Here is a 12,844-nt window from a genome sequence, read left to right as displayed (position 1 = left end):
CACTAGTAACGCATGCCCAGTTACAGTCCACATGTGTCAATATTCGTATGCAGGACACAGGATTGGAAATTGTACATCAATCATGCAAGGAGAGAGATCCAGGAGTCATGTGATTCAGCTGACACACATTTTTAAGGTAACAAGATATGAAGGAGCAAAAGTTTTCTGATCATAAATTTACACTAATATTACTATATGGAGGGCACTGGAGGGGGCATTATTACTATATGGAGGGGCATAGCGGGGGGCATTACTACTATATGAATGGGCACAGCAGGGGGAAATAATACTATATGGGAGCACAGAGGGGCGTTATTACTATATGGAGGGGCACGGTAGGGGATCCTACAAACAGGGGGCAACCCACTTACATACATTACTGTGAGGAATTTTGGAACCCTATAGGTGGGGGAAAAAGGGAAGTTGCTGAAAAAGTGCAGAGTCTGAGAGGTTTGTCTGGCAGGTTCTGAAGAGCTGAATTGTAGGAGAAATCATCATGGTGGTCTGGGCCAGATGGAGAAGAAACAGGAAAGTGAACAACTCAAGTCAAAGACGACGTCACCTGTGAGTCTCCAGCATCTTTTGTGTTTTGTTTAATTATTTAGTTGGTGTGCCCTCAGGTATAAAAAAAAATTCAAGAGGTGCCGTACAGTGGAAAAGGTTCGGAAACACTGGGTTGGGGATTACTGAATTATAAATATCTTGCCATTACTTGCTTCTCCTCTGAATAGGACAGCCTGTTGTAATGCAGTCTCCCAGTAGAACAGGTTACTCTTCTGGCCATGAATGATTTTTCACATTTGGAGCGTCGAGTAATGGCTTTGGAGTCAGAAAGTTGAAAGTTGAAAAACTTGCTGCACAAGTCTCTGCTCTTCACTTAACAAGGTCAGCATTGCAACACATTGGTGGGGCTTTATACCAACACTTGTAAGGTCGGCTGTGTCCTCTAAAATCCACTATTATCTACAATGGGCAAATAAGCTCTTACGCAGGTCTCAGTGCTGCAATAATGTGACGCAGTTAAGGGTCAAATAGTGTAAGCTACACTCCCCCCCCCCCCCCCCCATTCTTTCTGTATTGCTCAAGTGTTACCATGAGGACTGAAAATGTACTGAATATACATTTTTGTTACACATCCCATTCTCCTCAGGCATTCATTAAGCCGTTAAGTAGCATGACAACCAGTATGATCTTACTACAGATGTAGATGGAGGTGGAAGCCTCTGTAAAATGACATAGAATCAGATCTTTGCAATGGTTATTATACCATCTTCCTATGTGGGATAGAACATCATTTGGGCCCATGAAGCACTAGGATACTGGTCTACTAACTAGAAGTTTCGCTGTTGTGCAACTACTCCTATTATGTCCTGTAATTTGCATGCTGACTCAAAAAAAAATGTAATAGGGCCTTAAGGCCTGATTGTGGGACTCCCCTTTTTTTTCTTTTCTTTTTTCAAATTTTTTTAAATCAGATCGTTTGTTTTTTTTTCTTTTTGAAAATACAAACAATCAGGACACAAAATACAAAAAAAAGGACAATAAAAGCAGAAAATCTGTGAAAGTTGTACATATAGGCAATGATTAATGGAGCAATGTCCCGAGTTGTACATATTGCCACTTGGTTAACATTATACTGTAACAAGTGAGTAGCATTAAAATACTCATGCATAAACAAAAACTGAACAACAGGTAAAAACCACTTGTACATGCCCACAGTTTCGCGCACGATAATAATACTCTTGAGCAACCCATGTCATATATTGTCAGTCTAGTAAAGTAGGGTGACCCACTACGCATATCTAGATATACATGCTCAGGCGGACCCCATATTAGTTTTACATGGCATTAAGAAACATCTGAAGCGGGTTCCTACAGATTCACAGTAAAAGTTGAGAGGGCAAGCCTGGCGTGTCAATCCACCTCCCCCATATTGCCTTAAATTTGCGCACACATTTCCTCTTGATGTATACCCCTCGCTCTAATTTTATCACTGCATTCATTCTGTTTTTAAACTCCTCTAGGGTACGTGAGTCTGAGTGGGTCCACTTGGAGGCTATGGTTTTCCTGGCTTGGAATAAGACACGTTGAATTCCTAGGGCAGTACAATCATCTAATTGCAGTTCATTAGGAGACCCATTATACATTGTTTGGGTGTGCGGCCCAGCGATACGCCAAAGACATCTTTTATTAGGCCAAGTATACCCCTCCAATATCCTTCTAACTCCCTGCAACTCCAAAACATGTGCAATATATGCGTATCCAATTCTCCACACCTGGGGCAGTCAGTGCTTGGTCTATATCATATTTTATGGAGCATATAAGGTGTTTTATATACCCTGTGGAGTAGGAATAGTTGGGGCTTCCGCTGGGCCTCACTCAAGGAAAGGGTCGGAGTTAAGGAGAGGAATTCGTCCCATTGTGCGTCGTCTACTTCCCCCACATCGATACTCCATTTAGCCCACATCTGTAGCGGTTGCCGACTAATCCTCGCACTTAATAGTTCGTTATAAGCTGTTGTAATGGTGCCTCTGACCCTTCCCCTACCACCCACTTCTATCAATAAAGAATGCGATCCCAGGTTCAGTGGTGTAATGGAGTGTTGCGTCTGGAGGGCATGTCTAATTTGCAAGTATTGGTAGAACACTCTGTTTGGGACTATATAGTCATCTTTTAGTTTTTCAAACTCTACTATACAGCCATCTTTTCATACTTGACTAACATAGTGTATCCCCAGTTTAGACCAATGGGGAAAACCCCCCCAGCTGAAACACCTCTGGAAGCTTCAGGTTCTTCCATAGCGGGGTATACACAGTGAGCCCATCCAATCCCAACAGGGCTTTCACCTTGTCCCATACTCTGATAATCAGGACTAGTGTAGGGAGTTGTTTAGATTTACCCTTTGTTTTCAGTTACTGTACTTAGTGTCACTGTCAGAGAGACATGTCAAAAGTTTTCATTGGTCAAGATCGTGTAGAGTCTTTCAATATGGTCCTCATGGGACGCTTATTATGAGCTGTTCCGTACCACAGTAGCCACTCCTGTGCCTGTTGCCCAATCTCTTCCCTAATGTTCCTGTCTTATTGTTGTAGGTCTGTGTTGTTCAGTGTTATACGTTGTATGTTGTTAAATTTACTCCCACCTCTTGGGACTTTGAGTTACACTTGGTTAATCGGGATTTTTGACTCCCTATATGGGGAACTTAGATTTGTAGCTAAACGGTATCATTGATGTTCAGCATTATTCCATCTACCTTCCATGCTTGGGTTACATTATTTTGGACTCTGGTATTACATGGGCGTGTTTATACTTTTCACTGCTGTTGCTTGTTACTTTTCTGACCAATATCCGCTGTAACTGTATTCTCTGTTTATATGGAAACAAATTTATAAATAATTTATTTTTTTTAAAAAAAGTTTTCATTGGTCTCATCAGAAGAGACTCTTTGGCACCATTAGGAAGTATGTACCCTCTGCTTCATAAGTAAAGTCCCTATTCTACGGAACGATTATTGGGCGTATTCGACCAATAATCGTCCCGTGGAATAGAAGGCAACATGTTGAAAAACAAACTACTCATATAACAGCGATCTGCTGCCGTTGCTCCGTGGAATAGGAGCGTCGGCAGCAGACGCTGCTATATGCTATGGGCTGCCCGGACAATCTAGTGATCACCCGGACAGCTCCCTGCAGTCCCTCCCACACTCACCCGCTCACTGCTGCCACGTGGAATAGCGGCGGCGGGGAACGAGGAGCAAGAGAGCACTGACATCGCTCGTTTGCTCCTCCAGTCCCTTTTTTCCTTTTTTTTAAGGTGCTACTTGACTGTTTATCCCACTGGCCTCTGGGATAAACAAGCTCCTAGTAGATTTTGGGTCCTTTTTTCGTAGGATATTTTGTAGGCATGATTTCACGTTTAGAGGTTATTAAACCGTAAGAAACAAAAGACCCAATTTTGGAAACTTCACTCTTTACTGGATTTACCCCGGTGTTTAGTGAGCATTTTTTACCCTATATGTGTTTTGTAGCATGAATTGGCATTAGGTCATAAACATTTAAAAATGTCTCTTCGAATATGTAATTTTAGCCCAGAATTTTCTTTTTTTTTTCACAAAGAATATAGGAAAGTAAACATCCCGAAATGTGTTATGCAATTTCTACCTAGTATAGGGAGGGCTTGTATGTGGTTATTAACTCCTTTTGTGCACTCAGGGCTTAGAATGTAAAGAGCACAGTCACTTTAGAGCAGGCTTTGTTGGAATGTTTTGTTTGTACATTGTCGTAGTTGTGGAGCCCATAGAGTAGTATACAGTGAAAATGCCCCAGAAGTGACTCTGCATTGGATACTACACTTCTCAAAAAATGTATCTATTAGATAAACTATACTGAATTACTGTATATCATCTATAATTATCATTATTTATTTTAACCCCTTTAAGGAAACTTTTTGGCCTTCAGGACAGCCAAATTTTTCAAATCTGTCCATAGACAGACATACAAACCTTTCTATGTTCACATGTTTCAGCAAGGTAGTCACAGATTGCTATTATTACTGTCCCTGGACAGTAACTGTATCTGGCACTGTATCTTCACAACTCTTTCTGACCTCTCAAAAACTTGGGATGTATTACAAGTATTTGAAGTATTACTTCCTCCCAAACCTTTACGATGGCACAGAGTCCATGCAGTTGGGGCATACACTGCACCACTGTACCAGATTGACTTCAATTTGAGAGGATAATTGCTCTTAATCTAAATCTCCTGTGTATCATATTTTGTCTGTACAGTGTGCCCTATTTTCCAATATCCATTCTACTAGTGAACTTGTTAAACAGGAACAGATTTAGGGAAGGGCTGGGGTGATTCCTTATCACACAGAACTCTCTGTATAATGGGTGTATTTATTTCTTTTTTTTTCTTTTAATCAGATTTTCTTTATTAAAAGATTTTTTTTACACTCCAAACGTGCATTTTTTACAAAACAAAGCCTCCCACCTCCCACACAGAACAACATCCACCCCCCCCACCCAAACCAATCTCCCTTTCACAGTTGTAAATAGTACTCATGAAGGTAGCAAGGGCAAACCCTTTTGCCATGAAAAAGATCATACAAGACAATAATCCCCATCATCGTGGGTGTATTTCTACATCATCTTCTCCAGGTTGTATTTTCTATTATTCTTGTGCAGGCTCCTCTACCTCCACTTTAGAAATGTCTGACACTTCTGGCAATTGTAAAGACGCTGGATATCTGATACCTTTCTGACGTGGACAAAAGTGGAAGACACCATTAATAAAGTGTCATTATGTTTCCCTGGCCAGTGTGCATTAGCTCATGTCACTTGAAGACAATAGGGCTCATAAAAAGCATGGTTGTACCCACAAGCCGGTAGGGTAACGACACATGACACTTTAAAGGGTAAAGGCATCAGTTAATGATCTAGCCCCCTTGATCAGCTGTTCAGTGCCTGCACCAGGGGAGGACAAATCACATGTGTAGTCAGTTCGGCTGCACAGGGGCCAGGGTGGTGGAGGGGCCTGCCAGGCTCAGACCCCAGAGGCCCTATGTGCTGGTGTCGGGTTTTTGTGTGTGCTGAAGGCAGCCTGGGCCGATTCTAGCTTTTCTGCTGCCTGAGACAAGAACTGAAATAGCACCCCTCTCGAAAAACAAAAGTAAGGAAGTTTGGCATGAAGAAAATCACCATACATTACCATCAAACGATCACCAGAAAATTACCATCATTCTGCTACTGAACAAAGCCCCACTATACTGAGATCAACATTATATAAATACCAAATAATACCACCACACAGGGGCTGCATATCACTACCACATAGTGACTAAATATTACCACTACACAAGGGAAAAAAATAATACGGCCACATCTTGAACACGCTACCAATGTTTAATGACTAAATAATACCAGTACTTTAGTCCAGCATTAACCCCTCATGTGTCCCCATGTAGTCATAATCCCCCATCCTTTATCCTCATGTAGTCATAATCCCCCTGTAGTTTCCTTCCTGTGTCTCCCTCCTGTTGCTTGGCTGTCCCCCTTTAGTCCCCCTCCTGTGTCCTCATAATCCCCTTGTAGCCCCCCCTCTTGTGTCCACATGTAGTCCAAATCCCCCTCCTGTCTCCTCAAGTAGTCATAATCCCTCATCCTGTGCCCCCTGTTGTGGCCCCCTGAAGTCCCCCTCCTGTGTCCTCATAATCCCCCTCCTTTGTCCCCCTGTAGTCCCTCTCTCGTGTCCTCATTGTCCCCCCATCTCTTGGATAAGTAAAAAAACAAACACACTACTCACCTCGCTAACTGCTCCCACACTGCTGTTGCCTCCCAGATACTTCCTGGTTCAGGCTGCTCACTGATCTCATGGAGCAGCCTGACCAGGAAGACATTACTCCAGATCACTTCTAGATCGCAGGCCTATTGCAACCTCTGATCTAGAAGTGAATGGCACAGAGCAGAGAGCTGATCATTCGAGCAGCACTCTATTAGCATAACATGGAATATGCATACAGATATCAGTCTCTGCTCCTGTAGTGAGTGGCCATGCAGTTAATATATGCATGGGCGCTCACTGTGCAGGGGCGGCCAATGCCCCCTCAAGGGTTGTATGATCTGCAAAGTCTTTACTTCGTCTCATGGCACATGTGGCTCTGCAGGCAGCCTTTTGACACACAAGGTCCCGAGGCTGGTTCTTCCTAAGAATCTGTACTTCAGGAGAAGCAGGGTGCTGCACAGTGACGTCAGGAGCTCCAGCTGCTGACCGCGTCAATTAGCTGTCCGGGCAGCAACTCTGTGTCGTAATAAAACCTATAGCTGCCGTTGCGACAGAGGTCAGTCCCCATACCCCCTCCCAAGTGTATACTGAAAAAATATACTTTCAATAACATTAGTATACTTTTCTTTTTAACCACGTAAAGGGGTTATCCGGCACTCCGACAGTCCCGCATCCAGTGATTGGATGAACAGTCTGTCACTCCTGAGTCGAGCTTATGTCGAAAGTAACAGACAGCGGGGCGTACCAGTGACATCATTTTGGGGCACCAGTGAAGCGCTGAGAGAGTAGCATATAATGTTATGTTTTCTTATATGTCAGCTAAATTTAGGCTGATTTAGCTTTTATTTTATTAATTGTGTGGGAAAATTGAAACGCTCTCTCTATTCCTCAGGCTGTTACAATTACAACTATGCACAGTTTCTGTTATGTTTTACTCCCAGCATACCCTGAGAGCTTTATAAGTGTAGGACATTCTGTCAGTTGTAGTTGTTGTTAACAAAGGAGCTGTGGTCAGTCCAGGATGGGACCTGGTCAGTATGTCACTTCTCACTGGTTCTTCATTGGTGGCTCCCAGAATCAGATCCACTGGTGTGCCCCCCTGTACCCCAGTCCCAAACCGGAGCCCCCTTAGACACAGTACAGCACAGGCGTCACTTACTTACCTGATGATCTGGAGTTGGAGAAGTGTGACGTGGTACACTGCCTAAAGGTTTACAGAACATTGGACAACCAATTTGTGTCCTTCATGGGCAAGAATAAAGGCAAAAAGGCCACTAAGCCCTAAATATCCCGATGGATATCTGAAACTATAAATTTCTACTTCACTCTCTCTGTGGCCATGAACCACCAGACTTTTCTAAGGCACATTGTACTCATTGTGTAGCAACTTCTTGGGTGCACAGGTCATTTATATCCCTGGAACATATATTCCAGGTTGCATCCTGGTCTACACCTTGGACATTTTTTAGGCATTATAATTCATATATCAATAAATCAATAGTACAGGCGATTTTAAGAAACTTTGTAATTGGGTTTAGCCGAAAAATGAATTTTTGTCATGAAAAAGCAGTTTGAAGCTCTCCCCCTGTCTTCAGTGTTCTCCTATGGAGAGAATAGGCACCAAAACAGGACAACAAAGAGTTAATTTACAATCACATCATGGGCTCTCCCCCACTGTGTTATCCTTTGTTCTCGGTTCTCTGCTGTCCGCTAATCTCCCTCCTTCCCCCTCCCCTCTCCATAGCTCAGACAGGATCCAACTGATGTAAAACAGTCGAGATTTCCTGATTCTGAGCAGTGGATGACAGAAAAGAGAGGAGGGGGGACCTGGGGAAAGGCTTTTTACATGCAGATAATGGCATATTTGCCTAATAAACCCAATTACAAAGTTTCTTAAAATTGCCTGGACTATTGATTTCTGCAAAAAACTGGTGAGACATCAGGGGAAGATTACATTTTATTAATGTGTCTTCCATAAGGTTCCTAATGGTGTGTTTACACAGAGAGATTTATTTTACAGATTTTTTTAAGCCAAAGCCAGGAGTGGATTTGAGAAGAGGAGAAATCTCAGTCCTTCCTTAATAAACTGTTCTCTGTTTATAGCCTGTTCCTGGCTTTGGCTTAAAAAATCTGTCAGATAAATCTGTCTGTATAAACGCACCATAAGGGATTTTTAACTATTAACAATAAACAACCGCAAACGAGATCATTTATTATTAACAAAAAAAAAATCGTTCACCATATTACACAGAATGATAGTTGTTAGTTACAATCATTACTATGGTCCTTTACTCCATCTGATCCCAGGAAATAAAGGAATGATGTGGAATAATGGTGCCTTTACAGAGAGATTTATCTGACATTGTTGAAGTCAAAAGCCAGGAATGGATTTGAAAAGAGAAGAAATCTCAGTCTTTCCTTTATGACCTGTTCTCTGTTAATAGGCCGTTCCTGGCTTTGGCTTCAAAAATCTGTCAGATTAATCTCTGTCTAAAGGCACTCCTAGAGTCCAGTTACACAGAAGGATTATCTGACAGATTATCTGCCTAATGCTGCGTTTACATGAAACGATAATTGGCCCGATCGTACGATTAACAATGTCAGAGTAATGAGTTTTTTTCATAAGGGTCAGCGTTTAGACGGTACGATATATCGTACGGAAAATTCGTTTTGCGATCGCTTAAGCCTATTTCGCACATAGGAAAAATCGGTGAACGACTGTTTACACGGAACGACATGCAAATTTTTTGCAAGCGACGAACGACTATTTTAGAACATGTTGTAAGATCAAAATGAACAATTTCTCGTTTGGCGTTTGATCGTTCGCAGCGTTTACACGTACGATTATTATTCGAATTTGATCGTTATCGTGCGAATTCGCACGATAATCGTTCCGTGTAAACGCAGTGCACTGATTGGCTGAAGAGGGGAGCTGGGAATTTCAAACAGCTCCTCTTCAGCACTGATTGGCTGAAGAGAAGCCGTTTTAAATTACCGACTCTCCTCTTAAGCCAATCAATGCACGGCAGCACTGATTGGCTGAAGAGGAGAGTCGGGAATTTCAAACAGCTCCTCTTCAGCCAATCAGTGCTGCCTTGCATTGATTGGCTGAAGAAGAGAGCAGGCAATGATTAAATAATCAACAGGAAATCGTTTATTTGGTGCTGACACCCGAGTCATTGTTAATCGTTTGCTGTAATTCCACATTGGTTCACTAATTGTTCAGTGTAATGCTGGGTTTACACGGAACGATTATTGTGCGAATTTGCACGATAACGTTTGAATTCGAACGATAATCGTACGTGTAAACGCAGCGAACGATCGAACGAGCGAGAAGTTGTTCATTTTGATCTTTTAACTTGTTCTTAAATCGTCGTTTGTAAAAAATTCGCTGATCGTTCCGTGTAAACAGTCGTCACGAAAGCCCGGCCGCCCGCAGCCCGGCCCCCCGCTCATCCGCAGCCCCTACGCCACTCTGATCGCCACCCTTGCCGCTCGAAATTCCCGGCTGCACTGATTGGCTGAAGATGGGAGCCGGGAATTTCAAACAGCTCCTCTTCAGCCAATCAGTGCTCCTCTTCAGCACTGATTGGCTGAAGAGGAGCCGTTTGAAATTCCCGACTCTCTTCTTCAGCCAATCAATGCACGGCAGCACTGATTGGCTGAAGAGGAGCTGTTTGAAATTCCCGGCTCTCCTCTTCAGCCAGAAGCCCGCAGCCCCTGCGCCACTCTGATCGCCACCCCCGCCGCTCGAGATTCCCGGCTACCCTCTTCAGTGCACTGATTGGTTAAAGAGGGGAGTCGGTAATTTAAAACTGCTCCTCTTCAGCCAATCAGTGCTGAAGAGGAACACTGATTGGCTGAAGAGGAGCTGTTTGAAATTCCCGGGGATTTTTGAAGCCAAAGCCAGGTACAGACTGTAAACAGGGAACAGGCGATGAAGAAAAGATTGAGAGTTCTCCTCTTTTCCAATCCATTCCTGGTTTTGGCTTAAAAAAATCTATCAGATCTGTCTGTGTTAACACACTATTAGGTAAAACAGATTAACAATAAAATGTAATCTAAAGGTTCTTTTAAACACAGATATCTGACAGATTTTTGAAGCCAAAGCCAGGAATGGCTTTGAGAGGAGAAATCTCAATCTTTTCTTCATGACCTGTTTTTAGTTTTTTGGTTGGCATATTTCATGCACATACTATGTCTCATGTACTTCGTTGCCCTAGACCTATGGCTTAAAGGACAACTCCCGTGGGACCCCCCCCCCAAAAAAAAAAACACAGACACACACAGACACCATACTCACCATCCCTCTGGTGACGATCGCCACTCCATTCGCCCGCCGTCCGCCTCACCGTCACCGCCTTCCAGCGATGTCTCTGACTTCCGGGTCCTGGGGATGGAAAAGGCTGCCGGTGCGCTTGCGCACCGGCAGCATTTTTATTGGCTGGAGCGCATCACATGGCTTCCAGCAACCTCAGCCAATCAGGGCTGAGCAAGCTGGAAGCCATGTGATGCGCTCCAGCCAATGAAAAGGCTGCTGGTGCGCATGTGCACCAGCAGCCTTTTCCGTCCCATTCACTCTCTATGAAGACGCCGAGGAGGAAGAAGACCCGGACCGCCCCCCGGCTCTGACGTCGTCGTCACCAGATGCCGCCCGGGAGAAGAGGACAGTGACGATCGTAATAGGTAATGTATATATTCTTTAACTTCCGGGCGGGGGGGTCGGGGGTCCGAAAGTGGGGGAAGGGGGCCAGACCGGGTATTTAACCACATTACAAAGTTATATAACTTTGTAATGTGTGTTAAATAAGCTAAAATAATTTTTCGTGGGAGTTGTCCTTTAAGGGCCTTATTTATTGTTTCACTTACTCGGGTTTGTGTATATATTGGATAACTCCACACAGGCACTTTGTGTTTTTATTTTTTATCTCAAATAATTTTTCTGTTATTTTTTGCTACAATACATTTACCATGCTTAACTTTTGTATTATACCTTATTCTACATACATGGCTGTTATCACGTGTTGGAACCCATTATATAGGGCCGTTGTCATGCGCTTGAACCATTAGATGTGTATGTTGTCGTAAATGATTGCTTCTACATATTAGTTGATCCTTTATATGCGTGCTGATCTGCTTCGCTCTTATATCAATATGCATAGTACTATATTTATGTATTGATGTTTGTTACATTATTCAAGCAAATATGCTATATACTATACCAGTACACTTTAGACTACGCAAATATGGCCGCCATTACTTTTATTTTTCCATAATATATTTGGACGCTACTTTATTTTTTTGCTAAAATCGTTTCTATTTATTTTACTATTTTACTCTGGATGACTTCAATATGGCAACCGCTATTTTTATTTGCATATAGCATTACATTTGGTCACCGTTAATCCTATTTTCTGCCATGGACTGCGTAAACATGGGCACAACACATATTTGATCTACGATTAAGCTTAGGCGCCGGTTGACTAGGTAAACATGGCTACCTCCTTGCTTTATTTAGGGCTCTAGGTATATGGCGACTTCCATGTGTTAGGTTCACCTCATAGGCGCCGGTGTTTTTCCTGCGTGGCCACAGTCCTTAGTTGCAGTTGTTTGGTTACTTTTATTCTCTGTTATGGACTACGCAAATATGGCCATCGATATTCATTTGCTTTATCATTAGGTGCATGCCGGTAAACTAGGCTTATATGGTTGTCTCCATATGTTATAAAGGGCTCCAGTAATAGGGTGATCGCCATCTAACAGGCGCTGATCTGTTGTTCACGCAGTCCTTCGACAATAGGATTCATGCACAGAACTTTGCATGCTCACCTGCAGCCGCAGTTCACACTTCCGCCCGCTGGAAGCTTTCACTTCTGCCCGTCGTAGCCGCATTTACCATTTGCTACAGCTGAGTAAGTGATTTCATTTTCCAATAAATATCGACATTATGCAGCTCCACTCCCCTCCTGGTGAAGCTGCACAGTGGCAGTGTAACGTGTGAGGTATCTTTTTTCTCTACTGAATGCCTGGGGAAGTCTTACTGCAGGTTATAATATATCTGTACTCTTATTTATCTATTGTTACTATCTATAAGCTCTATCACCTAGGCTGCATTATGGATGTATTTTGTATCCTGACCTGAGTGAGGGTGCACACCCTTTATTCCAGGGTGTTGCTAGGTATGTGTGTTAATTGTTTTAAATGTTTTGTTTTTTGGAGCTGTTATTTAACCCCTTAAGGTTAAAGCCTATTTTCGTTTTTGCGCTTTTGCTTATTCCATTTTAAGTTTAAAAGTCCATAGCGCTTGCATTTTTTCACCTAGAGACTTATATGAGTGCTTATTTTTTGCGAAACCAATTGTACTTTGCAATGGCAGGCATTATTTTTCCATAACATATGCTGCGAAACCGGAAAAAAATCATTTGCGCTGTCAAATTGAAAAAAAAAACGAATTTGTTTTGATTTCGGGGAGTTTTGCATTTACGCCGTCCGTCCTATGGTAAAACTGACTTGTTATGCATGTTCCTCAAGTCGTTACGATTACTATGATATATAACATG

This window comes from Dendropsophus ebraccatus, chromosome 4 (genome assembly GCF_027789765.1).
Source record: "Dendropsophus ebraccatus isolate aDenEbr1 chromosome 4, aDenEbr1.pat, whole genome shotgun sequence".
Taxonomy (NCBI): domain Eukaryota; kingdom Metazoa; phylum Chordata; class Amphibia; order Anura; family Hylidae; genus Dendropsophus; species Dendropsophus ebraccatus.
This window is presented reverse-complemented; position numbering follows the sequence as displayed.